Genomic DNA, 26,137 nt, shown 5'->3' on the forward strand with positions numbered 1-26,137 from the left:
GACAAGGACTTGATTGTTTGTTGGAGGGAGTTACCCCTCACCACCATCTTCTTCAATTGACTGGTCATAGATGTAGCAACGAATCCCCTGAATCCCACTTCTACAGGGAAAATCTTGGTCTTCCAGCCATTCTGGGCAGCTTCAGTTGCCAGTTCAGAGTACTTGGTCTTTTTCCTCTCATAAGCTTCTTCGACACCATCTTCCCATGGTACTGTCAATTCCACAACATATGCCAGCTTGGCTGTTATGGACCACAGGACCATGTCTGGCCGGAGTGTTGTAGCCGCAATGTCTGGGGGAAACACAAGTTTTTTTTCCAAGTTTACGTCCATTTTCCAATCCCGAGCAACCTGCAGAATGCTTACATCTTTTGATGTTATATGGTGCTCTGGAGGTTGGCCTGCCGGTACAAATCGTGTGATGTGGACATTTTCTGCTGCTGTTTGTGGAGAGCATTTGTGGTGATTCGCCTCTGTTCCAAGATTGATGCCAGCTGTCTGAGAACTTGGTTATGCCACCAAGTGTACCACCCCTGGGTGAGGCTCATGGTTCATCCTGTTAAAATGTGCCTTAGTAATCCAGGTGCTTGACAAAGGAAGCAAGCAGGGTCTTCTGGTTCAGGTTCTAGGGTGTGGGTAGGAGGTCATAAATGGCTCTGATGACAAAACTTAGTCGAGATCCCTCCATCTCCCAGATGTCACGCCAGCTAAGTTTCCTCTTTTCCAGGCTCTCCCAATTAATCCATTGGCCCTGCTTGGCCATTGAGATGGTCCTAGTGTTTCGCTCTGCTTCTTAACTCCTCCACCACGAGCTGCCTCTTCTGCACTGACATTGCCTTGTGCCACTGAGGAGCCTTTGGGACAAGCCCGAGCCCGGTTCTCCCATGTTAGAATTGGCCAACCACATCCCTGAAGTGAAGAGCAGACTTAGCAGTCTGAACGGCTTCAGTTGGGATCCACTTTCTCCCCGTTGCCACAAGTGGGGGGCCACTGTCCGAATAACAGTATCTTCAGATTCAGTGAGGGTCATGACCAATTTTACTTTGGTGCATTTGAATTCTTCCACAAGACTTGCAATTGGTAATTCCAATTTGCCGTTCCCGTACAGTCCAATAGGACTTAAGCATCGCAGAAATCTAAGCCACTGTTTTATATGTGTGCTGATCATTCTTTCGAGCTTTTCAACTTTGCTGATGGGGATTTCATACACTGTTAAAGGCCATATGAGTCTTGGGAGTATGCCGAACTGGAAGCACCACAGCTTGAGTTTTCCTGGCAGCAAGGTCATCTTGCTGTGAGCTATGTACATGATGGTATCGTTTTTTGGTTGTTCAAACTGTTCAGTGTCCCTGAGCTTAGCATCATACCATCGGCCCAAGCTCTGCACTGGCATTTCTGAAACAGTTGGGACAGGTGTCCCGTCAATCTGAAATCTTCTATCCGTGACTTGACCTTTGACAATGGAGATGCTTCTGCACTTGCTGGGGTTGATCTCCATCCTCGCCCATGTGATGTTTTGATGACGCTTTTCCGGAAGTCTCTTGGTGCAGGGGGCAGTTGTCGTCAATATCATTATATCGTCCATATAGGCTCATGTTGGTGGTAACCGTTGACCAAGCTGTAGCCCTTTTCCTCCCGCAACCCATTTTGAGGCTCTGATAATGAGCTCCATTGCCATAGTAAAGGTCAATGGGGAGGTGATGCACCCCGCCATGATGCCTACTTCTAGTGGTTGCCGTGCTGTCGTCTGATGTTGTGAGACAAACTTGCAGATCCTGGAAGTAGTGTTTTACCAGATTAGTTGTTGTTGCAGACACCTGAAAGAATTCAAAAGCAGTCCACAGTAGGGGATGAGGAACTGATCCATAGGCGTTGGCCAGGTCGAGGAACAAGACGTGCAGATCCTTTCTTTCTTTCTTAGCCATCTGGATTTGATGCCATATGATCCTGGTATGTTCAAGGCTCCCGAGAAGCCTGCTATGCCAGCCTTTTGGATTGACGTATCAATGAAATGGTTTTGTTTCAGATACTTTGTAAGTCTTTGCGCAAACACACTGAAAAAGATCTTGCCCTCTCTGTTCAGAAGGTTTATTTGGCGAAATTGCTCGATGATGGACGAATTCTTTTCTTTTGGGATCAGAACTCCCCCCTCCCCCACCGCTGTTCTCCAGGCTTTGGGGATAACTTGCTTTTCCCATGCAACCCTTATGTTTTTCTAAAGGAATTTCAGAATATCCAGGGTGTTTTGTAGATACAATACGGAACACTGTTAGGGCCTGGCGCTGATTCCTATCTTGCCTTCTTCACTGCCTCTTTCACCTCACTCAGCTTGGGAGGGCTGATGTTAAATTGATGTTGTGGGGGTGAGATTGGTGGGATGTCAGCTGGGACAAGTATTGGTTCATCTTTTCGCTTATCCATGTGGATGATTCTGAGATGTCTTTCAACCTCCTCTTTTGATACTTTCAAGTATCTGCTTTTCTCTTTTGTGAAAATACCTTTCACAGATTTAAGGGGATCTTTTTAGAAGTCTATTCTTGCTTTTTCCTTCTTTTTGCATCGTTTCCTTAAATTCTCTGCTCTGCGCAGCTTCAAGAGCCTCTGCTTTAGGTAGTACCGTTGAGCCCTCTGGAGACATAGTGGGCTTATCAATGAAACGTCAAAGAAGGAGGGTGCCCACCTGATGACCCCGATGACGTACCTACCCTCCTTCCTTGTCACCACTCCAAGCCCACTGCCAACATCAAGAGTGCCGACTTACCATAGGGATTGAAACATCAAATCCTAGTAACTCTACTGATCTTCTGGGAGAAAATCAGTGACTGCTGTGAAAGTGCAGCTGACGACAAGGGAAAGACCATGTGACAGCTGGAGAGACAGCCTACAGGAGGAAATAGACCCCAGTGGGGCTGTTATGGGCTAGCTACCCATAACAGCAGGCTCCGTCACCTTGTCAGGGCACAAGAGCCACCCTCACTTGGCTATGGAAAGTTTAAAAAGAAGTATACCTCCAGAGTCTGCGAGGTCTGACTGACCTCCCGGTAACGAACCTTGGCATGGGCACGACAATGAATCAAGAAAGTGGCAATACTCTTGATAAACCAGCAGCTGGACATGTTCTTCAGACCTGTAGGTGTGGCTGGACTGAAGTAACATCAACTCGTGGTCTAAAAATTCATCAAGGACGGAAGAAATGCTTGAAAAGCTCCAACCCAGGGCCCCATATATGTATAGAAAACTGACATCTCAAAGCTGAGAATAAGCTGTAAACAAGGGGGGAAAAAATCCTGACTCTGGATTTTTAGATGAGTTGAGTACCTGCTATGGCTAGTCAAATCTTCAGTATGTATTGATTTACAGTGTTAATCACTTCATACTTTTGATGTATGTCAGATGCTTCAAAGGAAATGAGTCTTTGGGGGGCATTTTGTAAGTTTGTTATTATCGTCTTGTTTGTTTTCCCCTAGCCAGATTCATTATCCAGACACTAATGACATAGATTCTGGCATAGTGGAAGGGATGAATATTTAGGAAATAACCAGCTATTTAGCACCATTTTACAACAGGTACAGTTCTTCATAGTATAAGAAAATTATAGTGTCATAAAGTAAGGAAATGGGCTCTTTGTCCCAACCCGTCCATAGCAACCAATATGCTTGTCTCAGTTGCCCACATTTGACCCATATCTTTCCAAACATTTCCTATCCTTGTATCTGTCTGATTGTCATAAAAACCCTGACATTGTACTTACCTCAGCTACTTCCTCGGGCAGCTTGTTTCATATATTCACCACCTTCTGTATGAAGCAGTTGCCCCTCACGTCCGTTTTAAACTTTCTCCTCTCTCCTGAAACTCATTCCCTCTAGATTTCAATTCCCTTTCCTCAGGAAAAAGACTGAGTGCATTCCCCTTGCTTTGCTATGTCCCTCCTTGTTCTTTCACCTCTATGAGGTCATCTGTCTCTTTCCTATCCTCCAGAAGCACACCTAAATTCTCCCTGCAAAACAGGCCCTCGAGCCCTAGCAACATTCTTGTAAAATGCTGTATCCTTTCCACCTTTAATTTCAGAAGTTCTGAAAGCATGCTGCATCATTGACAACCCATCCAAGTGCTGTGCTTGAAAAGGAACATGAAAATAAAACCATGGCTAGAATCACAAAAAGGCTGCAAGATTTTTCTATATTAAGCTATAGCACTTACACTAGTTCATTGTCATTGAAAACAGGCTTATGATTGGCTAAGTAATCGACAATGTAAGATTTACTTGATAGTTGAACAGAAAGGAAGAAGGTATTTTATTCTGTAAATCTCTCATTGTTAACACCTCTGGTCTAGCGTTCCTTTATAGCTACATCAGCTTTCATTTTCTAAATCAGCTGGAAAAAAAGGTTTTCAACATGTACGTACATCCAAGGAGCTGGCCACTTGAGCTAATTATCATTATTCATCGATGCTAATTGTATAATTTCTTTTTTATAAGAGGTTCTTTTTAAAAAGCAGACAAAAATATGAATACATAGAGCCATAGGAATGGCACAGTAACAGTAACGTAGGGGTTAGCACAACGCTTTACAATACTAGCAACCTGGGTTCCCACTGCTGCATGTAAGAAGGTTGTACATTCTTCCCATGACCACATGGATTTTCTCTGGGAGCTCTGGTGTCCTTCCTTAGTTCAAAGATGTACCAACTGGTAGGTTAATTAATCATTGTATATTGTCCCATAATGAGGCGAGAATTAAATCGGGGGTTGGTTACTAGGCAGCGTGGCTCAAAGGGCCTTAAAAGCCTACTCCACATTGTGCATCAACAAAACAAAAACAACAAAATTACAGCACAGTAAGTACAACATATATTAACAAATCTCAAATCTAAGATATAGACTAAACGATCAATTATTAAGCACCATTGTGAGTCGTAAACTGTTCTGATTAAATGTATTTTCATCTACCAAAAGTCTGCTTGTGTGCATTATGAACCAGAATCAGGTTTATTATCACTGCCATTTGTCATGAAACTTCATGCTTTGTGGCAGTAGTACAGTACATGGCATAAAAAGTTACAATAAAGTAATGCAAAAGAGGAATACAAATGTAGCATTCATGGGTGCACAGTCCCTTCAGTAATCTGATGGTAGAGGAGAAGACGCTATTCGTGAAATAGTGAGTTTGGGTTAAAAAGATCAAGTGCTTTCCTGGCGTATACGAATAATAAATGCTTTTCGGGCTTCCAGCCGGGTACAGATATTGATTATAATTGATGTTTAGATGACAAACTCTGCCATCTTCTTCATCATCATCCTTGAAGAAAATGGCAGAGTTTGTCATTGAAATGTCATTTATAATCGATACCTGTACCTGGCTGGATACCTGAGAAGAGTTTATTGAGTGAGGGTCTTTAGACTCTTGTACCTCCTCCCTGATGGTGGTAAAGAGAAGAGAGAATGTTGCCAATTTTCAAATATGCACCATATCCCAATGTATCTTAGCTTGGTATGGCAACCGCTCTGCCCAAGACCACAAGAGATTGCAGAGTGTAATGAACAATGCTTAGCCTTTCACTGAAACCAGCCTCCACTACATTGACTCTGTCTACAAATCTTTCTTATTTGGTAAAGCAGCAACAAAACCAATGACTCCTTCCACCTTTGTAGTTCTCTCTTCTCCCCCTTTCATTGGGCAGAACATACATGAGTGTGAACAGGCATACCAGATACAATGAAATATTCTTTCTCTCTGTTATAAACCTCTCTAATGAAACTTTGTATGATAAGCACAAACTCTTAACCTCTCCATCCACCTCATCAATTCCTGAACGCCATATCCGTCTACCTGCACTGCACTTTCTCTGTAACTGTAACCCAATATTCTGCATTCTGTTTTTGTTTTAACCTGGATCAAACTAGGCCTGCAACCGTTTCTGGCTCAGGTTGCACCAATCAAAAATTAGGACAGGGTACTTCATAGGTTTTGATTTCTGTGTCAGGAGTAGTCAGCATGATGGTTTTCCATGTGAAGAGTGCAGAGGTATTTGGACCATGTTATCATGTTACTCTTTTTCAGTATCTCCAGAAGAACAAGATGAAGTTTCCACCTGGAAATCAGCCAGGCAAATAAAACACTTTGTGCAATAATCCTATTCTATGCAATGATAGTTACTCCAACAACTCCAATCTTCACCCATCAGCAGACAAGCAGTATAACCCTATCTGATCTCTCCCTACCACTGTTCCCTACAGTCATACGGATGGCATTTCTCCTTTCCCCAATATCCCACCCTTGAAGGATTCCTCAAAGGATCACATAGGATCAAACTTAGGTACTGCCTGTTTGGAATTTGAAAATGACCAATTAGATTTGTCCTACATCCTAAAGACATGTAGATCAGCAGGTTAGATAGCGGCTGTAAATTACTCTCATGTGTGAGTGGTACGCTCTGTGGGAGCTGATAGAGATTCTGGGAGAATAGAAAGCATAAATGGGTTCTAGTTGGTGCAACTAGCATGAGTAAGGTGGGTTTGATCAAATATGTATGACCTGTTCAAAAAGGACAGGTTACACCTGAACCCGAAGGGGACCAATATCCTGGCGGGAAAGTTTAATAGAGCTGTTAGGGAGGGTTTAAACTAATTTGGCAGAGGGATGGGAACCGGAATGATAGAGCGGAGGAAGGGGAAAACAGAAATAAATCTAAGATAGTGAGCAGTAAAGATGTCAGGAAAGACAGGCAGGTGATGGGGCAAATTTGTAGCTATTGGGATGAGTTGCAGTGCAATAAAGTTGCAGTGAAATCAAAGCAAAAAGGATCAAATACTGGTCTTAAGGTGTTGTACTTAAATGTACGCAGCATAAGGAATAAAGTGGATGATCTTGTCGTACAGCTACAGATTGGCAGGTATGATATTGTGGCCATCACTGAGACCTGGCTAAAGGATGCATGTCTCTGGGAGCTGAACGTCCAAGGATACACGGTGTATCAGAAGGATAGGAAGATAGGCAGAGGGGGAGGCGTGGCTTTATTGGTAAGAAATGATATTAAATCATTAGAAAGAGGTGGTATAGGATCGGAAGGTGCAGAATCTTTATGGGTTGAGCTATGAAATAGCAGGGGTAAAAGGACCCTGATGGCAATTATTTATAGGGCTCCAAACAGCTGTGGGGATGTGGACTACAAATTACAACTGGAAATAGAAAAGGCTTGTCAGAAGGGCAGTGTTACGATAATTGTGGGGCATTTTAACATGCGAGTGGATTGGGAAAATCAGGTCAGCACTGGATCTCAAGAGAGAGAATTTGTAGAATGTCTGCGAGATGGCTTTTTAGAACAGCTTGTTGTTGAGTCCACTAGGGGATCGGCTGTACTGGATTGGGTATTGTGTAATGAACCAGAGGTGATTAGGGAGATTGAGGTGAAGGAACAATTAGGAGACAGTGATCATAACATGATTGAGTTCACTGTGAAATTAGAAAAAGAGAAGCCGAAATCTGATGTGTCGGCATTTCAGTGGAGTAAGGGAAATTACAGTGGCATGAGAGAGGAACTGGCCAAAGTTGACTGGAAAGGGACACTGGCGGGAAAGACAGCAGAGCAGCAGTGGCTGGAGTTTATGTGAGAAATGAGGAATGTGCAAGACAGGTATATTCCAAAAAAGAAGACATTTTCGAGTGGAAAAAGGATGCAACCGTGGTTGACAAGAGAAGTCAAAGCCAAAGTTAAAGCAAAGGAGAGAGCATACAAGGAAGCAAAAATTAGTGGGAAGACAGAGGATTGGGAAGTTTTTAAAACCTTACAAAAGGAAACCAAGAAGGTCATTAAGAGAGAAAAAGATTAACTATGAAAGGAAGCTAGCAAACAATATCAAAGAGGATACTAAAAGCTTTTTCAAGTATATAAAGAGTAAAAGACAGGTGAGAGTAGATATAGGACCGATAGAAAATGATGCTGGAGAAATTGTAATGGGAGATAAGGAGATGGCAGAGGAACTGAACGAGTATTTTGCATCAGTCTTCACTGAGGAAGACATCAGCAGTATACCAGACACTCAAGGGTGGCAGGGAAGAGAAGTGTGCGCAGTCACAATTACGACAGAGAAAGTACTCAGGAAGCTGAATAGGCTAAAGGTAGATAAATCTCCTGGACCAGATGGAATGCACCCTTGTGTTCTGAAGGAAGTAGCTCTGGAGATTGCGGAGGCATTAGCGATGATCTTTCAAAAGTCGATAGATTCTGGCATGGTTCTGGAAGACTGGAAGATTGCAAATGTCACTCCGCTATTTAAGAAGGGGGCAAGGAAGCAAAAAGGAAATTATAGACCTGTTAGCTTGACATCGGTGGTTGGGAAGTTGTTGGAGTCGATTGTCAAGGATGAGGTTACAGAGTACCTGGAGGCATATGACAAGATAGGCAGAACTCAGCATGGATTCCTTAAAGGAAAATCCTGCATGACAAACCTATTACAATATTTTGAGGAAATTACCAGTAGGCTAGACAAGGGAGGTGCAGTGGATGTTGTATATTTGGATTTTCAGAAGGCCTTTGACAAAGTGCCACACATGAGGCTACTTAACAAGATAAGAGCCCATGGAATTACGGGAAAGTTACATACGTGGATAGAGCATTAGCTGATTGGCAGGAAACAGAGAGTTGGAATAAAGGGATCCTATTCTGGTTGGCTGCCGGTTACCAGTGGTGTTCCACAAGGATCAGTGTTGCGGCTGCTTCTTTTTACATTGTACATCAACGATTTGGATTATGGAATAGGTGGCTTTGTGGCTAAGTTTGCTGACAATACGGAGATAGGTGGTAGTGCTGAGGAAACGGAGAGTTTCCAAAGAGCCTTGGATAGATTGGAAGAATGGGCAGAGAAGTGGCAAATGAAGTACAATGTTGGAAAGTGTATGGTTATGCACTTTGGCAGAAAAAATAAACGGGCAGACTATTATTTAAATAGGGAAAGAATTCAAAGTTCTGAGATGCAATGGGACTTGGGAGTCCTCCTACAGGATACCCTTAAAGTTAACCTCCAGGTTGAGTCAGTAGTGAAGAAGGTGAATGCAATGTTGGCATTCATTTCTAGAGGAATAGAGTATAGGAGCAGGGATGTGATGTTGAGGCTCTATAAGGCGCTGGCGAGACCTCACTTGGAGTACTGTGGGCAGTTTTGGTCTCCTTATTTAAGAAAGGATGTGCTGACGTTGGAGAGGGTACAGAGAAGATTCACTAGAATGATTCCGGGAATGAGAGGGTTAACATATGAGGAACATTTGTCCGCTCTTGGACTGTATTCCTTGGAGTTTAGAAGAATGGGGGGAGACCTCATAGAAACATTTTGAATATTGAAAGGCATGGACAGAGTGGATGTGGCTAAGTTGTTTCCCATGATGGGGGAGTCTAGTACGAGAGGGCATGACTTAAGGATTGAAGGGCACCCATTCAGAACAGAAATGCGAAGAATTTTTTTTAGTCAGAGGGTGGTGAATCTATGGAATTTGTTGCCACGGGTGGCAGTGGAGGCCAAGTCGTTGGGTGTATTTAAGGCAGAGATTGATAGGTATCTGAGTAGCCAGAGCATCAGAGGTTATGGTGAGAAGGCAGGGGAGTGGGACTAAATGGGAGAATGGATCAGCTCATGATAAAATGGCGGAGCTGACTAGATGGGCTGAATGGCCTACTGCTCCTTTGTCTTATGGTGTTATGGTCTTATGGTTTCCATGCTAAAGGTTATGTTTGCATTCTGTTCGACTCTAGGACACATTCTTTCCCTGCTCCCAAGATGTCTCCATATGCCATAATCCCAAACAGCCAACAGTTTTGTTTTGTAACTTCAAAATATTAAACTAATCCGAAGGAAACACAGAAGTCCGTAAAATGTGAGTGTAACTTCGTCTTTTACTTTAAGTGAGGTGTGCACATATCACGTGGTAGCATGATGATGTATGCAAATAATAAATTTTGACATAACTCGTAACTAATAATTTAAATGAACAACAATGCTCAATGAAAAAAAATATATATATACCCTCCATTATCCAAGGGGCCCATGAAACTCAAGTTGGGAACCCCTGTTCGGAACACATAACGATTCAAAAACAGCCTCTTCCTCCCTGCCACTACTTATTTAATTTAACTATTTAATACACTTAATGTAATTCACATGTTTTTATTATGTATTGCATTGTACAGCTGAAGAAAAGACAACAACATTCATGGCATATGCCAGTGATATTAAACTGGATTCTGATTCTGATTATAGATCCTATGATTTAATAACCTGATTCAGATTCAGATTATTGTTATATACACTATGGTACAATGAAATTCCTTGATCATGTGAAGGTCACAGTTGACACGGTAATAGTAAATACGACAATAATTACAGCGATGTGCACAGAACAGCAGAATGGTGCAAAGATTGTAGTGCAGTCTAAAGTAGTGCAAAAAGAAATGCTGAATGTTAATAACAAAATAGTATAGAAAGTAAGAACTAAGGGTGTGAGGACGTGGCAGTACTATCGGAAAGGGAATGCAAAAAAAATGATTGAATCAGAAATCTGATAGTATTCAGAGGAAGCTCATAATTCTTAAGTCAGTTATTTTTTAAAAGGATTAGAAACAGTGAGGGGTAAAGAGTGAGTCTGATTAGAGAATAGAGATATTTCTGGACCTGCTGCAGTGCACTGAACTATTCAGCAAGCAGAGTTGGAGATCACTTCATCATAACCAATGTGGTTTCATTGTATGGAAAGCAAACAGGACTGCAATGCTCCTGTGGGAAGCATGAGGAACCTCAAGCAAATCATCATGTGAATGGAAACTCTTGCTGCAGCCAGTGAATTTTCATGGTTCCATTATAGGACAAGTAGTCCAGAGATTTGGACCTAATAGTTAATCAACATGAGTTCTGATGTTATGATAACTGCTGAGGAATTAAAATTCATTAGTTGACTAATCTGAAAACTTGCTATCAGTAATGCAACTATGAAGTTATTGGATTTTTGTAGAAACCTATCTAGTTCTTTACTATTCTCTGAAGATGAAATTAGCCATTCTTATCCGGACTCTGTGTGAATTCAGGCTCTCATCTTTGCTTAAACACGAGGAATTCTGCAATGCTACACATGCCCTTACACTTCCTCCCTTACCACCATTCAGGGCCCCAGACAGTCCTTCCAGGTGAGGCGACACTTCACCTGTGAGTCGGCTGGGGTGATATACTGCGTCCGGTGCTCCCGATGTGGCCTTTTATATATTGGCAAGACCCGACGCAGACTGGGAGATCATTTTGCTGAACACGTACGCTCTGTCCGCCAGAGAAAGCAGGATCTCTCAGTGGCCACACATTTTAATTCCACATCCCATTCCCATTCTGATATGTCTATCCACGGCCTCCTCTACTGTAAAGATGAAGCCACACTCAGGTTGGAGGAACAACACCTTATATTCTGTCTGGGTAGCCTCCAACCTCATGGCATGAACATTGACTTCTCTAACTTCCGCTAATGCCTCACCTCCCCCTCATTCCCCATCCGTTATTTATTTATATACACACATTCTTTCTCTCTCTCTCCTTTTTCTCCCTCTGTCCCTCTGACTATACCCCTTGCCCATCCTCTGGGTTTTCCCCCCACCTCCCCCTTTTCCTTCTGCCTGGGCCTCCTGTCCCATGATCCTTTCATATCCCTTTTGCCAATCACCTGTCCAGCTCTTGGCTCCATCCCTCCCCCTCCTGTCTTCTCCTATCTTTTTGGATCTCCCCCTCCCCCTCCCACTTTCAAATCTCTTACTAGCTCTTCCTTCAGTTAGTCCTGATGAAGGGTCTCAGCCTGAAACGTCGACTGTACCTCTTCTTAGAGATGCTGCCTGGCCTGCTGCGTTCACCAGCAATTGATGCGTGTTGCTCTCATCTTTGCGGTTGACTTAATTGCCCTCTGAAATGGCCTAAGCCAACCACTCAGTTCAAGAAAATTAGTAATGGGACTTATAAAACTTGGTATCTCATTAATGAATGATGAACAGCAGGTTGCCTTTTAAAAACTGCTGATCTTGTAAAGGCTGTTTCTAAGATCTGCATGGTTTTTGTCTGCTTTTGCCAACTTTTGTGTAGCAGTGTCAAAATCAGGAGTATTATCATTGACACAAGTTGTGAAATTTGTTGTTCTGTGACACCTCCGGCAGTAATGAGCAGAGGGCACGTCCCAGATAATGAGGTCTTTAATCATGGTTTGTGCATTTGTGCTTAAATTCTTATTATCGTATAAGTTTCTTATTTGTTTGACTACCTTAGCCTGCGCGACTGGAATCCATTACCGCCATGGAACTATATGAAATAATGGCAAATTAATGGCACTGGAGATGTGTTGCATTTGTCAGAAAGAGCAGTGTAAGACAATCTTGATAAAAGGCACATTTCTAAGTTATCTGTAGGAACAGAGGGACCTGTGTGTCCAAGAATCTATGAAAGTGCTAGGCCAAATTGATATAATAGTCAGAACAGCCTGCAGGTTACTGAACTTCACATATAGAGACAGAGAGAACTAAATGTGCAGGCTTCCTCACAGCTCCAGAGGGAAGGACGACGAAGAGGGAGGGCCTTGTTGCCATTTAAGGTCCTCAAATATTATTGAAGATGAGTCATCATGGTGTGAGAGTGAAGAAGATGAGATTGTTTACCTTGAAACAGAGAAGAGTGAGAGAAGACAAAGCTACGGTGGAGTTAGAGAGGGTAAGTGCTCCCGTAAGTGGGACGCGGATTTTATGTGATGGGCAAGAGGTATGCTGGATGATGAAAGGAAAGCGATTTATATTTATATTGACAATTTTTGCTGATGCACTATAGAAATCATTCCTTTTTGATGCAAAATTTCTTGGTACGGCAACTACTCTGTATGTGATTGCAGAAATTTCAGAGATTTATGATGGCAGTTCAGCACATCAGGAAAAATAGCCACCCCTCCATAGACTATGTCTGTACTTCTTTCTACCACAGTAAAGTTGCCAGCACAAACAAAGACCCCACCCACATTGGAAATTCTCTCTTTCCCTTCCTCCATCAGGCAGAAAGCGTAAAAGCCTGAAAGCATGTAACACTACGCTCAAGGACAACTTCTACCAGTTGATATAAGACTATTAAATAGTTCCCTGGTACAGTAAATTGAACATTTACCTTCAAAGTCTACCTCATTATGATCCTGCACCTTATTGTTTACCTGCACTTCACTTTCCTTGTAGCTACTGAACTGTATTCTGCATTGTTATTGTTCTACCTCATTCTACCTCAGTGCACCTTGACAGCCCATAAGTAGATCAACAGAACGAAGACCATCATCCTCGACCTCGAGGGATAGTCACAACGACGACTGTGTAGAAGTCTGATCTGAAAGACAAGATTTTCATTCTGTCTTGGTACATGGGACAATAATAAACCACTTTTAATTCCAATTGCTGGCCAGTGGCAATGGACTCTGAGATGAGTGGTCCTGGCTCTTTACGTGTTTTCAATCTGTGCTCAGTTAAGCATCAACTTAGCCACTTGGCCTCATAAAAACCAGACAAATGCTAAAGAAATGCCAGTGTTGCAACCTGATGTACCAGAAGGCACAGAGAAGAAGAACAACAAATTCCAGTTGCAGTACTGTCCCAAAACGTACAGTACAGTAGCACAGTACTGCCTCTGCAAAAAAAGAAACAAATTTCATGACGTAGGTGAGTGATGATAAACTGGATTCTGATATGGGTCTCTGTTGTTGACTGAGAGTGGGAAGGAGGCAGGGAGAGGGGAATCATGGTTGGGAAATGGGGAAGGGAGAGGAAAGCACCAGAGAGACATTCTGTAATGATTAATAAACTAATTGTTTGGAATCAAATGATATTACCTGGTGTCTCAGGGCTGGCGCTTCTGCACTCACGTCCCCCTTCCCCCACCGACCCTTGCACTGCTTCTCTGCCCCCTGTCCCCTACCCCTCCTGCAGTGCTCCATCCTCACTAATTGCAATATCCTTTGCTCCCCTCAGATTTACAAACTCGCTCCCTTCTCCACATTAACAAATACAGTACCATGCAAAAGTCTTAGGCACCCTGGCTATATATATGTGCTTAAGACTTATGTCCTTGAATTCACTGTCTTTGGGGATGGAGGAAACAAGTGGAATTTGTTTCAGAGAGGATAAATGCTGCAAATTCAAGGGGAAAGAATGAAGGATAGACCAAGTGGCTTGATCTGTAAAGAGATATCAAGAATTTGTTAAACAATTCCTCCCATTGATTTATTACAGGCCCTTTGCCTCCATAATTCTGCAGTTAAGTGCATGGAGGAAAGTCATAGACCTCAGCAAAATGGCAATACACTGGTAAAGAATGGAGAAAAATATAAAATGGAATTAAAATGGGAATGTGATAATCAATGCTTTTGAAAAAGATGAACAAGGCAATAGGATACACAAGACACTGAAAGGCAGAGGATCACAGGGCTGTGTGTCCAGAGTGGGTGCTAACTCTGGCAAAGAAAGTGATTTTGCAAGTACTTCATGAGAATCTGAACTACAAGGCCTTGGACCTAGACTGCAGCTTGCAGTTCAGATTCTCATAACTGTAGGTAAGATTAAACACAAAAATAATTAACTTTATTTGCCACAGATGTATCAAAACAGACAGTAAAATACATTGTTAGTGCCAAATCAAATCAGTGAAGTTTGAACCAGGCAGTCCTCAAGTGCCACCACACATCCAGAGTCAACATAGCATTCCCACAGCTCACTCGCCCTAATTTACACATCTTCAGAATATGAGAGGAAACTGAAACACCCAGAGGAAATCCATCCAGTCATGGGGAGAATGAACAAATGCCTTACAACAGCGGTAGGAATTAAATCTTGTGAAAAGAAAAAAAATGAGTCAGAATTTCAAGTCAATGGCACTTCAAAAATGTCATTTTTATTATTTGAATATTGAATTTTGAGCATCCACATGGTTTTGCATTTATTATTAGAGCTTGGGTGTACTCTTTCTGTTAAGATCCCCACAGACCTTTACTGGGGTAACATTTAAGTCCATCTCTAAAATCATTGGTGTGATTTTTTTTAAATAATAGCAAATGACACATATTATTCACCTGATGTACAAGTGTTGCAGACACCCAAGCTCCCAGTGAGTGAGAAATTGTGTTTAGGAGTGCTGCAGAAAGAACAAGTAACAGAAAATAGACTGTAAGTAAAATTTCAAGAGATCTGACACATGAGGGTGTTAAGAATTCTTAAACTCTTCAAAGAGGCTCAAGGGACATCTAAATCCATTAGCAGGATTTTCACAGCTATGGGAACAAGGGAACAGCATGTGACAAGGATGAAGGGAATCCAATCTAATGATGGCAAAGAAGACACAAGGGGCAGTCAGAAATTACCAAGTAATTTTAAATGTATGAAGGGTTTTGATGAGAGGAAGTTCTAAGTCTTGCAGTCTGTTTACGATAAAGACACAAAGTCATTGAAAAACACCAGAAAACAAAATGAAGGTCTTTGTGGCAAGAATTGTTAACTACAATTAGATGGATAACTACACAGGACTGTTTAAGTCAAGTGCAATATGACAAGGTTTTCCTCTTTGAAAGGAAATAATGACCATTTCTGGGATATTTTGAAAATGTAACCAGGATACAAATTATACATAAATTATACATTAAATTATACAATGTCCTGGAAAAAAAATTACTGAAGCAAACCTTATTGAAACAAAGACAAATAAAAACAAAGGTACATTTAAAGATAAGTCTGTGGTAATGCCAGAGGTTGTCCATAGTTTTTCATTGCTCGGGTAGGATTAGGGCTGTGCAGGTCCACTCAAGAACCTGTTGCTTGCAGGAAATTAGCTGTCCTTGAACCTTGTGATATGGGATTTCAGGCTTCTGTATCTCCTCCCTGATGATAGCAGTGAGAAGAGGGTGTAGACTAGGTGGTGGGAATCATTGATAATAGATATCGTCTTCTTGAGGCTGTACCAGCTATTGATTCCATCATGGTGGCAAAATCTGTGTCCAAAATGGGCCAAGCTGTGTCCGCAACTCTCTGGAGAGATGGTAACTGATAAATCATCTGTAGCTGGTTTTGTCTGAGAGATGGTACTTTATAGAACTCCATGAGCTGAGAGGGCTCACCTGCATTCAGTTTTACTAAGGTTTCTTGGTCAAACGCTGACTTGTCAAGGGCAGTCTCTCTCACTTTTTTTAATAAATACACACAAGTCTCTGTAGTTCTGTACATGACTCCTGGAGGACAATTGGCAGAGTGTGATTAATCCTGGAGCATAATTTACCACTGCTCCAAACTGGGAAGATCAAAGAGCAATGAAATCTCTCCAGTCCCACAGAAAGGCAGTTTCAGTACAAGGCTAGCAAGGTTTTTTAATCCTGAAAAAGCAGTGCATCTGAGCTCCTTTCAGTGTTGTACTACAGTAAAATCTAATTACTTAAAGCTGGAAAGTCTTAGCACTTGTACTACATAATGCAGTAATCAAAATTTAATTTCTATCTTACTTAAACTAGATAATTATTATACTCGAAATATAGTTCATTCTGCTTGCTTCCTCTTTGGTTCAGTGTAACCCAACTTCACCCTCTTTCTAATTCCCTTTCTATCTAAAGAAACTTTCCGCAATCAATCCTGGCAAAGTCAATGTTCTCAATGAAATGGAGCAAAAATCATATAATGTATCATGTCTACCATCAGTTCTTCTTTAGATGAACTTCCGTCAATTAAGTCACCAGTAGTAAGATATTGCATTTAGAAGCAGTCTTGGACAAGCAAGAGGCAAGGAGCCATACAATAGTGGAACAAACTTTTCATTCATCATGCCCATGCTGACCTTTGTGTTTATATAGACAAATCTAATTTACCTACATTTGGTCTATAATAGTTAACAAGAGATGTGCTGTCAATCAGTAAAATAAGTAAATACTTAGAACAATAGAACCCAGTTTCTTGGTTCCACTTATAAACACGAGAACGTCTGCAGATAAGACCATAAGATATAGGAGCAGAATTAGGCCATCTGGCCCATCGAGTCTGCTCCGCCATTCAATCATGGCTGATCCATTTTTCTTCTCCTCCTCAACTCCAGTTCCCAGCCTTCTCCCCATAGCCTTTGATACAATGTCCAATCAAGAACCTACTAATCTCTGTCTTAAGTACACGCAAAGACTTGGTCTGCACAGCTGCTTGTGGCAATAAATTTTCCAATTTCACTATCATTTGGCTATAGAAATTTCTCTGCATCTCTGTTTTGAAAGGGTGCCCCTCTATCCTGAGGCTGTGTCCTTTTGTCCAAGACTCTACCACCATGGGAACCATCCTTTCCACATCTACTCAGTCTAGGCCTTTCAACATTCAGAAGGTTTCAATGAGATCCCCCCTCATCTTTCTGAATTCCAGCGAGTACAGACCTAGAGCCATCAAATATTCCTCGTATGACAACCCTTTCATTCCTGGCATCATCCTTGTTAACCTCCTTTGGACCCTTTCCAATGCCAGCACATCTTTTCTAAGATGAGGGGCCCAAAATTGTTCACAATACTCAAGGTGAGGACCCACCAGTGCCTTATAAAGCCTTAACATCACATCCTTGCTCTTGTATTCCAGATCTCTTGAAATGAATGCTATCATGGCATTTGCCTTCTCACCACAGACTCAACCTGCAAGATAACCTTTGGGGTGTTCTGCACAAGGACTCAAAAGTCCCTTTGCATCTCAGATGTTTGGATTTTAGAAAATATTATTTCTCCCGTCGTAGTGCATGACCATGCATTTTCCAACATTGTATTTCATTTGCCACTTTCTTGTCCGTTCTCTGAATCTGTCCAAGTCTTTCTGCATCCTACCTGTTTCCTCAACACTACCTGCCCCTCCACCAATCTTCGTATCATCTGCAAACTTGACAACAAAGCCATTTATTCCATCATCTAAATCATTTATATACAGCATAAAAAGGAGTGTTCCCAACTTTGACCCCTGTGGAATACCACCAGTCACTGGCAGCCAACCAGAAAAGGATGCTTTTATTCCCACTTGCTGCCTCCTACCAATCAGCCAATGCTTATTTCTTGTAATAACATGGACCTTAATTTGGTAAGCAGCCTCATGTGTGGCACCCTTTATCTATCCTACTTGTAATCTCCTCAAAGAATTCCATCAGATTCGTCAGGCAGGATTTCTCTGAAAGAAACCATGCCGACTTTGTACCACCTTGTCCTGTGTCACCAAGTACTCCATCACCTCATCCTTAACAATTGACCGTAACACCTACTCAACCACTGAGGTCAGGATAACTGGTCTATAATATCCTTTCTGCTGCCTTCCTCCTTTCTTGAGGAGTGGAGTGATATTTTCAATTTTCCAGTCCTCTGGCATCATGCCAGAGTCCAATGATCTTTGAAAAATCATTTCTAATGCCACCACAATCTCTAACACTACCTCTTTCAGAACCCTAGGTTATAGTAACTTAAGTACCTTTAGGTCTTTCAGATTTTTGAAGACCTTCTCCTTTGTAATAGTAACAGCACCCACTTCTCTTTCTTCACACACTACAACATCAGGCATACTGCTAGTGTCTTCAACAGTGAAAACTGATGCAAAATACTCATTTAGTTCATCAGCCATCCCCTTGCCTCCTGTTATTATTTCTCCGGCCTCATTTTCTGGTGGACCAATATCCACTCCCATTTCACTTTTATTTTTAACATACTTGAAAAAACTTTTACTATCCACTTTGATATTATTTGCTAGCTTGCTTTCATATTTCATCTTTTCCCTTCTAATGATTTTTTAGTTGCTCTCTGTAGGTTTTTAAAAACTTTCCAATCCTCTATCTTCCCACTGATTTTTGCTTTATTGTATGCACTTCCTTTTGTTTTGACAATAGCTTTGATTTCCCTTGTCAGCCATGGTTGTACTATTTTACTATTTGAGTATTTCTTCATTTTTGGAATACACATGTCCTGCACCCTCCTCATTTTTCCCAGAAACACATGTCATTGCTGTTCTGCTGACATCCCTACCAGTAGCTCCTTCCAATTTACTTTGGCCAACTTCTCTCTCACACCACTGTAGTTTTCCTTACTCCACTGAAATACTGCTACATCAGACTTTACTTTCTCCCTATCAAAATTCAAGTTGAACTCAATCATATTGTGATCACTGGTTCCTATGTTTCCTTTTACCTTGTACCCTAATCGCCCCCGGTTCATTACATTCGACACAATCCAGTATAACTGATCCCCTAGTAGGTTCAATGATAAACTGCTCTAAAAAGTCATCCGTCAGGCATTCAACAAACTCTCTCTCTCTCTTGAGATCCATTACTAACCTGATTTTCCCAATCAACCTGCATGTTAAAATCTCCATAACTATCATAACATTGCCTTTTGATACGCCTTTTTTTAGATTAGATTATGAGGACACGCAGTCCTCTTTTTTTGTCATTTAATAATGCATGCATTAAGAAATGATACAATGTTTCTCCAGAATGATATCACAGAAACACATTACAAACCGACTGAAAAACTGACAAAAACTACATAATTGTAACATACAGTTACAACAGTGCAAAGCAATACCGTAATTTGATAAGGAACAGATCAAAGTCTCAAAGTCTCAAAGTCTCTCAAAAGTCCCATCATCTCACGCAGACGGTGAACCTCCAGCGCTGCAAACTTGCCGATGCAGCATCCTGAAAGCATCTGACCAGAGTCCCACTCCGAGTCCGTCCGAAAACTCCGAGCCTCCGACAAGCTCTCTGACACCGAGCACCGAGCACCGAGCACCATCTCTGCCAAGCGCTTTGACCCCAGCCCCGGCAACAGGCAATAGGCAAAGCTGAGAATTTGGGGCCTTCCCCTCCAGAGATTCTCGATTGCACAGTAGCAGCGGCAGTGAAGCAGGCATTTCAGAAGTTTCTCCAGATGTTCTACCGTGCTTCTCACGTCTGCCTCCATCAAATCAGGATTGTGCACAGTACCTATTTAACAAATACGATATCATTCGGAACGGCCGCGTGCACTGCATCGCACCGCCATTTTCTATTTCCTGTTGTAATCTGTGGTCCACCTCCCAACCACTGTTGGGTAACCAGTATATAACTATCATCAATGTCTTTTTACCTTTGCAGCTTCTTAACTCAACCCACAAGGGTTCAACATCTTCCAATCCTATGTCACATCTTACTACTGACTTGATGCCATTCTTTACCAGTAGAGCCACACCACCCCCTCTGCCTACCTTCCTATCCCTCTGATATAATGTGTAACCTTGGACATTCAGCTCCCACTCCAACCATCCTCCAGCCACAATTTAGTGATGGCTGCAACACCATTCCTGACAATCTGCAATAGTGCAACAAGATCATCCACCTTATTTCTTACACTACACACATTTAGATACAACACCTTGATTACCATATTTGCAATCCTTTCTGATTCTGCATCCCTAATATTTTGATACTCAGCCTGTTTGCTGCAACTAAGTCGCATCACTTGCCTGCCCTTCCTGACAGTCTGACTGCAAGCTACCTTTACTTTTTTACCATCCATCCTATCCTGAGACCCTTCATTCCAGTTCCCACCCCCTGCCAAATTAGCTTAAACCCTCCCCAACAGCTCTGACAAACCTGACCGCAACAATATTGGTCCCCCTTGGGTTCAGGTGCAACCCGTCACTTTTGAACAAGTCATACCTCCCCAAGAAGAAAGCCTAATATTCAACAACCTGAAGCCCTGCCCACTGCACCAGCTGCTAGAAATCCAAGGCAACACACACAAAATGCTGGAGGAACTCAGCAGATCAGGCAGCAACCATGGAAATAAATAGACACTCAACACTTCAGGCCGAACTCCTTCTTCAGGACTGGACCTCAGCCCGAAATGTTGACTGTCTATTCATTTCCCTTGATGCTGCTTAACCTGGGGAAGTTCCTCCAACTTCTTGTGTGTGTTGTCTTGGTTCAACTCCCTGAAGAGACCTGACTGGTGAATTGTTGAAAGGACCGTTCAGTCAGTATTTTTCCCATGGCTGCTTTTGCATTTTACCACTGACCAGAGTAGCTTTCACTTATTTCATGCCCAAGTCTTTGAGATAGGAGGGTCATCACGGTCTAAATGGTCTTCCTCTGTTCCGTAAGGATTTAGAATTCCAGGACAAGGAGGTGGAGTGAGGTAAGGTTTCCTTGGATGGGTGAACACATTTAGGGCTGAAGCAACAAATTACTCAGGAGGAAGGTCAAAGTCAAAGTACAATGTATTCTCATATACAAAAGTACATCTACACACAGGTGCAATAAAAATAACGTGCTTGCAGTAGCATGAAAGCAACAACGAATCAGATACACAACATTTACAAGAAAAGTACATACATTAAGCAGCGAATCAGATACACAACATTTACAAGAAAAACATATATTAAGCATAAATAATGCTGAATTATACAAGAAAGAAGCAGAACTGGAACAACAAAAAGGTCTGCGGTAAATCATATATATGTTGTAACTGGGTTAACTGTCTGGACACGCCCCTCTGCTGACTGCCCCTGTGGCTCCTCCCACAGATTCCTGTATAAAGGTGATTTTGTCTTGCCCCTCCCCCTCAGTCCAGGGCAGACACTCAGCATGGAGGTTGTATTGTTGTACAGCGAATAAAAGCCTTTCAGTATTTTACCCAACCTCTGTCTTTTGGAGTTATTGAAGGTGCTTCAATTTTATTCGCTGTACATTTTAAAGCATGGAACATGCACTGAGACCCGAGAAATTAGACCACGATCTGCAAACGCCTGAAGCTGGAAACGCTTTCGAACTCTGGCTGGCCTGCTTCGAAGCATACCTAGAGGAGATTAAGACGACTGACCCTGTAGCGAACCGCAGAGTTTTACTCTCCAGGGTCAGTCCACGGGTCTATTCGTTGATTAGAGACCAGCCAAGCTACGATGGCGCGATGAGTGCCCTCAAAGGACAATACCTGCGATCGATAAACAGCATCTATGCTCGGCACCGCTTAGCGACAAGGCAACAACGGCCTGGGGAATCAAGTGCTGAGTTCGTCCAGGCCCTACGGACACTCGTGCGAACCTGCAATTGCCAGGAGCTGACAGCGGTGCAGAATGCAGAGCTCCTAGTGAGAGTCGCCTTCGTCACGGGGACCAGGTCCGTGTATGTGCGCCAGCGGCTGTTGGAAAAAGCCAATCTTACCTTAAGTTCGGCAATCGAACTGGCCGACACGCTGGAGGCCGCTCTGCACAACTCTGAGACTCTCCAGGCACGCGATTCCCTGATGGCCTCATGGGCGCTGCAGACCCCGCAATCCGCCGGCAAATCGACCTCGGCTGCTGCCAGTCGCGAGTCCGCGCCGGAGAAGCACCCCCGGAAACGCGGCCCAGCCCGACAAGCTACCTGCTCCAGCTGCGAAAAGAAGGGCCACTTCGCCAAGGTCTGTAAGTCCAAACCGCGAGCAGGATCGAGCAACGTCACGTGCGAAACATGGGGGTCGCCATCTTCCCTGCACACCGCCACCACGTGTGAGACATGGGGACAGCCATCTTGGTCGACGCCACCTCCCACCGCCTACAACCAACGGGTGCTCACGGAGCACCCCATTGCGCCGGACCAAGACAGCGACCCAACCCTGGCTTCCGTGACCCTCGACCAAAGCGCTCCCCACCAGCTCGCAAGGTCAATGATAGACATCCTGGTGGAGGGGCGCAGGACAAGCTGCCTGTTTGACACAGGCAGCACGGGGAGTTTTATCCACCCGGCCACGGTGCAGCATTGTGGACTCATGATACGGCCGGTAAGTCAGAGGGTCACCATGGCTTCCGGGTCACATACAACAGACATCTGGGGGGTTATGTAGCCACTTTAGTGGTGCAGGGCACAGGATATCGAGACTTTACGTTACTGGTCATGCCTCAACTGTGTCCCCTTGTGCTGTTGGGGTTCAACTTCCAGAGCCACCTGAAAAGCGTGACAATGAAGTATGATGGGCCTCTCCCACCAATTACTGTCCTAAATCCCCAGTTTTGTAGGAATACATCACATACCCCGCTACTGACCACACACACACACACACACACACACACACACACACACTGACCCGCGCATCCCACCCAACACCATGCCAACTGCCACACTACCGACGCCACTTATGGCTTCTCCACCCTCAAGATCCCTCCCCCACCGCTGTTCGCCAACCTGACCCCCGACTGTAAACCTGTGGCAACTAAGAGCAGGAGGTACAGCGCGGGGGACAGAGCTTTCATTAAGTCAGAGGTGCAGCGGCTGCTCAGGGAGGGGGTCATTGAGGCAAGCACAAGTTCTTGGAGGGCGCAGGTGGTGGTTGTTCGGAACGGGGAGAAAAATAGGATGGTCGTGGACTATAGCCAATAGGTTCACACAGCTCGACGCGTACCCTTTACCCTGCATCACAGATATGGACAATCAAATAGCACAGTACAAGGTGTACTCGACCATAGACCTAAAATCCGCTTACCATCAGCTCCCCACCCGCCGGGAAGACCGCCCTTACACTGGCTTTGAGGCGGACGGCAGGCTTTATCACTTCCTGCGCGTCCCCTTCGGTGTCACGAATGGTGTATCTGTCTTCCAGAGGGCAATGGACCAGATGGTGGACCAGTGCCAACTGAAGGCCACATTCCCATATCTGGATAACATCATCATCTGCAGTCACGACCAGCAGGATCATGATAACAACCTCCAAAAATTTCTCCAAGTGACCAAACCTTTCAATCTCACCTATAACAAGGACAAGTGTGTATTCGGGACCACCCGACCTGCTATCCTTGGGTGTGTCGTGGAGAATGGAATCATAGGCCCTGACCTCGACCGTATCCACCCGCTGTTGGAACTCCCTCTTCCCAACAACCTCAGAGCCCTCAAAAGGTGCCTGGGCTTCTTTTCATATTACGCCCAATGGGTCTCTAACTACGCAGACAAAGTCCGCCCCCTGGTCAAATCCACCACATCCCCTCTCTGCCGAGGCCCCTGGACTGAGGGGGAGGGGCAAGGCGGAATCACCTTTATACAGGAATCTGTGGGAAGAGCCACAGGGGCAGTCAGCAGAGGGGCGTGTCCAGACAGTTAACCCAGTTACAACATATATATGGTTTACCACAAGATTATTGTGATTCGATGTAGTTAGTGTTGCTATAGTGAAGTAGAGATTAGGTTCTGCAGGTTGGTTCAAGACCAATGGCACCAAGGAAGTAACTGTTCTGAAACCTGATGTGTGGGACGTATGGCTACTGTTCCTGCTGTCCGATGGTAGCTCCATTAAGATGGCATGACCTGGATGCTGGAGATCTTTGATAACAGATGTTGCCCTCTTAAGGAAGCACCTCATGTGTCGGGCTAAGTTCACTACTTCCCTCAGTTTCTCATATTGTTGTGGATTTGAATTGTCGTTACAGACAATGATTCAACCAATCACGATATTGACTGCTGATATCTAGGTGGGTGGAGAAGGTAATATTTTGGGTCAAAAACCTTTCATCAGGATTCAGTGTTGACAATTCCTTCCCCATTTCCACACACAACCCCTCCTCCCGCCACACAGATGCTGCCTGAACCCATTGAATTCCTTCACAGATTCTTTGCTGCTGCAGAATATTGGATGTTTATTTGAAACAGAGGTAATAAATTGGCCATAACTTCTAGGTTTTGTGTTAAATTTCTTCTGTTTTTGGACTCTGACCATCATTATAATGATTTATGTCCCTTAGCAAGGAAATACATCTTTGGTAATCAATGTTAAATGGGCATTGTGTGTCCAGATCTGTAGATGAATTCCTCAGCAGGTATTTCTTTTGGCAGAGATGAATTTCAGGGAGAGAGTACAGCAGGCCACTGATACATGAATGCTCCTCACTGTTAGTGGCTGAGTTCTCTGTTTAAATGTAATGTCTGGAGGATGAGTATAGAAATTGAGATGCTGTGTTGAAATTGTACAAGGCATTGGAGATGCTGAACTTAGTGTATTGTGTGCTGCTCTGGTCCCCTACCTACAAAAAGATATCAATAGGTTTGAAAAAGATCAGAAAAAAATTACAAGGATGTTGCTAGGACCTTGAGAACATGAGCTATAAGGAAAAGTTGAATTAATTAGGTCATTTATCTCAGGAATGCAGGAGAATGAAGGGAGATCCTTCAGAGGTATGCAGAATTATGAGAGGTATAGATACGGTGAATGTATGCATCTTTTTCTCTTAGGTTGGTTGTGATTAGAACTAGTGGTCATATGCTTAGGATGAAAGGTGAAATACTCAAGAAAGATCTGTGGGGGAGCTTTTTCACTCAGAGAATGGAACAACCTGCCAGCAGAAGCGGTCATAGAGACATAGTGTCAGAGAACACTACACCACAGAAAGAAGCCCTTCGTCTAATCTCGTTCATGCCGAAATATCATTCTATCTAGTCCGATCGAGCTGCACCTGGATCGTAACCCTCCATAACACTATCATCAATGTACCTATCCAAATTGCTCTTAAAAGTAGAAATCAAACCTATATCCACCACTTTTGCTGGCAGCTCGTTCCATACTCTCATCATCCTTTGAGCAAAGAAGTTCCCCCTCATGTTTCCCTTAATCATTTCACTTTTCACCCTTAACCCTTGGCCTCTAGCTCGAGTCTCACTCAAACTCAATGGAAGAAGCTGGCTTGCATTTAAACCCATTCAAGCCGCTCATAATTTTATATATCGCTATTAAATCTCCCCTCATTCCCTAACTCTATTCAGAACAATCTGTCCCTGACCTATTCAACCTTTCCCTATATCTCAGGTTCTCAAGTCAAGGCAGAATCCATTACATTTTCTCTGCACACGACACTCCAAATTAGACCTCACCAACTAGGTACAGGTAGATGCAGGTTCAATTGTAAAATTAGGGTTAGGGTTTTGGATAGAAGTTTGATTGGTGGCTGAAGAGATTGTGGAGGCATTAGTAAAAGTCTTTCAAGAATCGCCAAGTTCTAGAATGGTCCCAGAGGACAGGAAAATTGCAAATGTCACTTCACTCTTCAAGAAGGGAGAAAGACAGAAGAAAGGAAACTATAGGTCAGTTAGTCTGACCTCAGAGGTTGGGAAGATGTTGGAGTTG

Source organism: Mobula hypostoma, chromosome 5 (assembly GCF_963921235.1).
Source record: "Mobula hypostoma chromosome 5, sMobHyp1.1, whole genome shotgun sequence".
Classification (NCBI taxonomy): Eukaryota; Metazoa; Chordata; class Chondrichthyes; order Myliobatiformes; family Myliobatidae; genus Mobula; species Mobula hypostoma.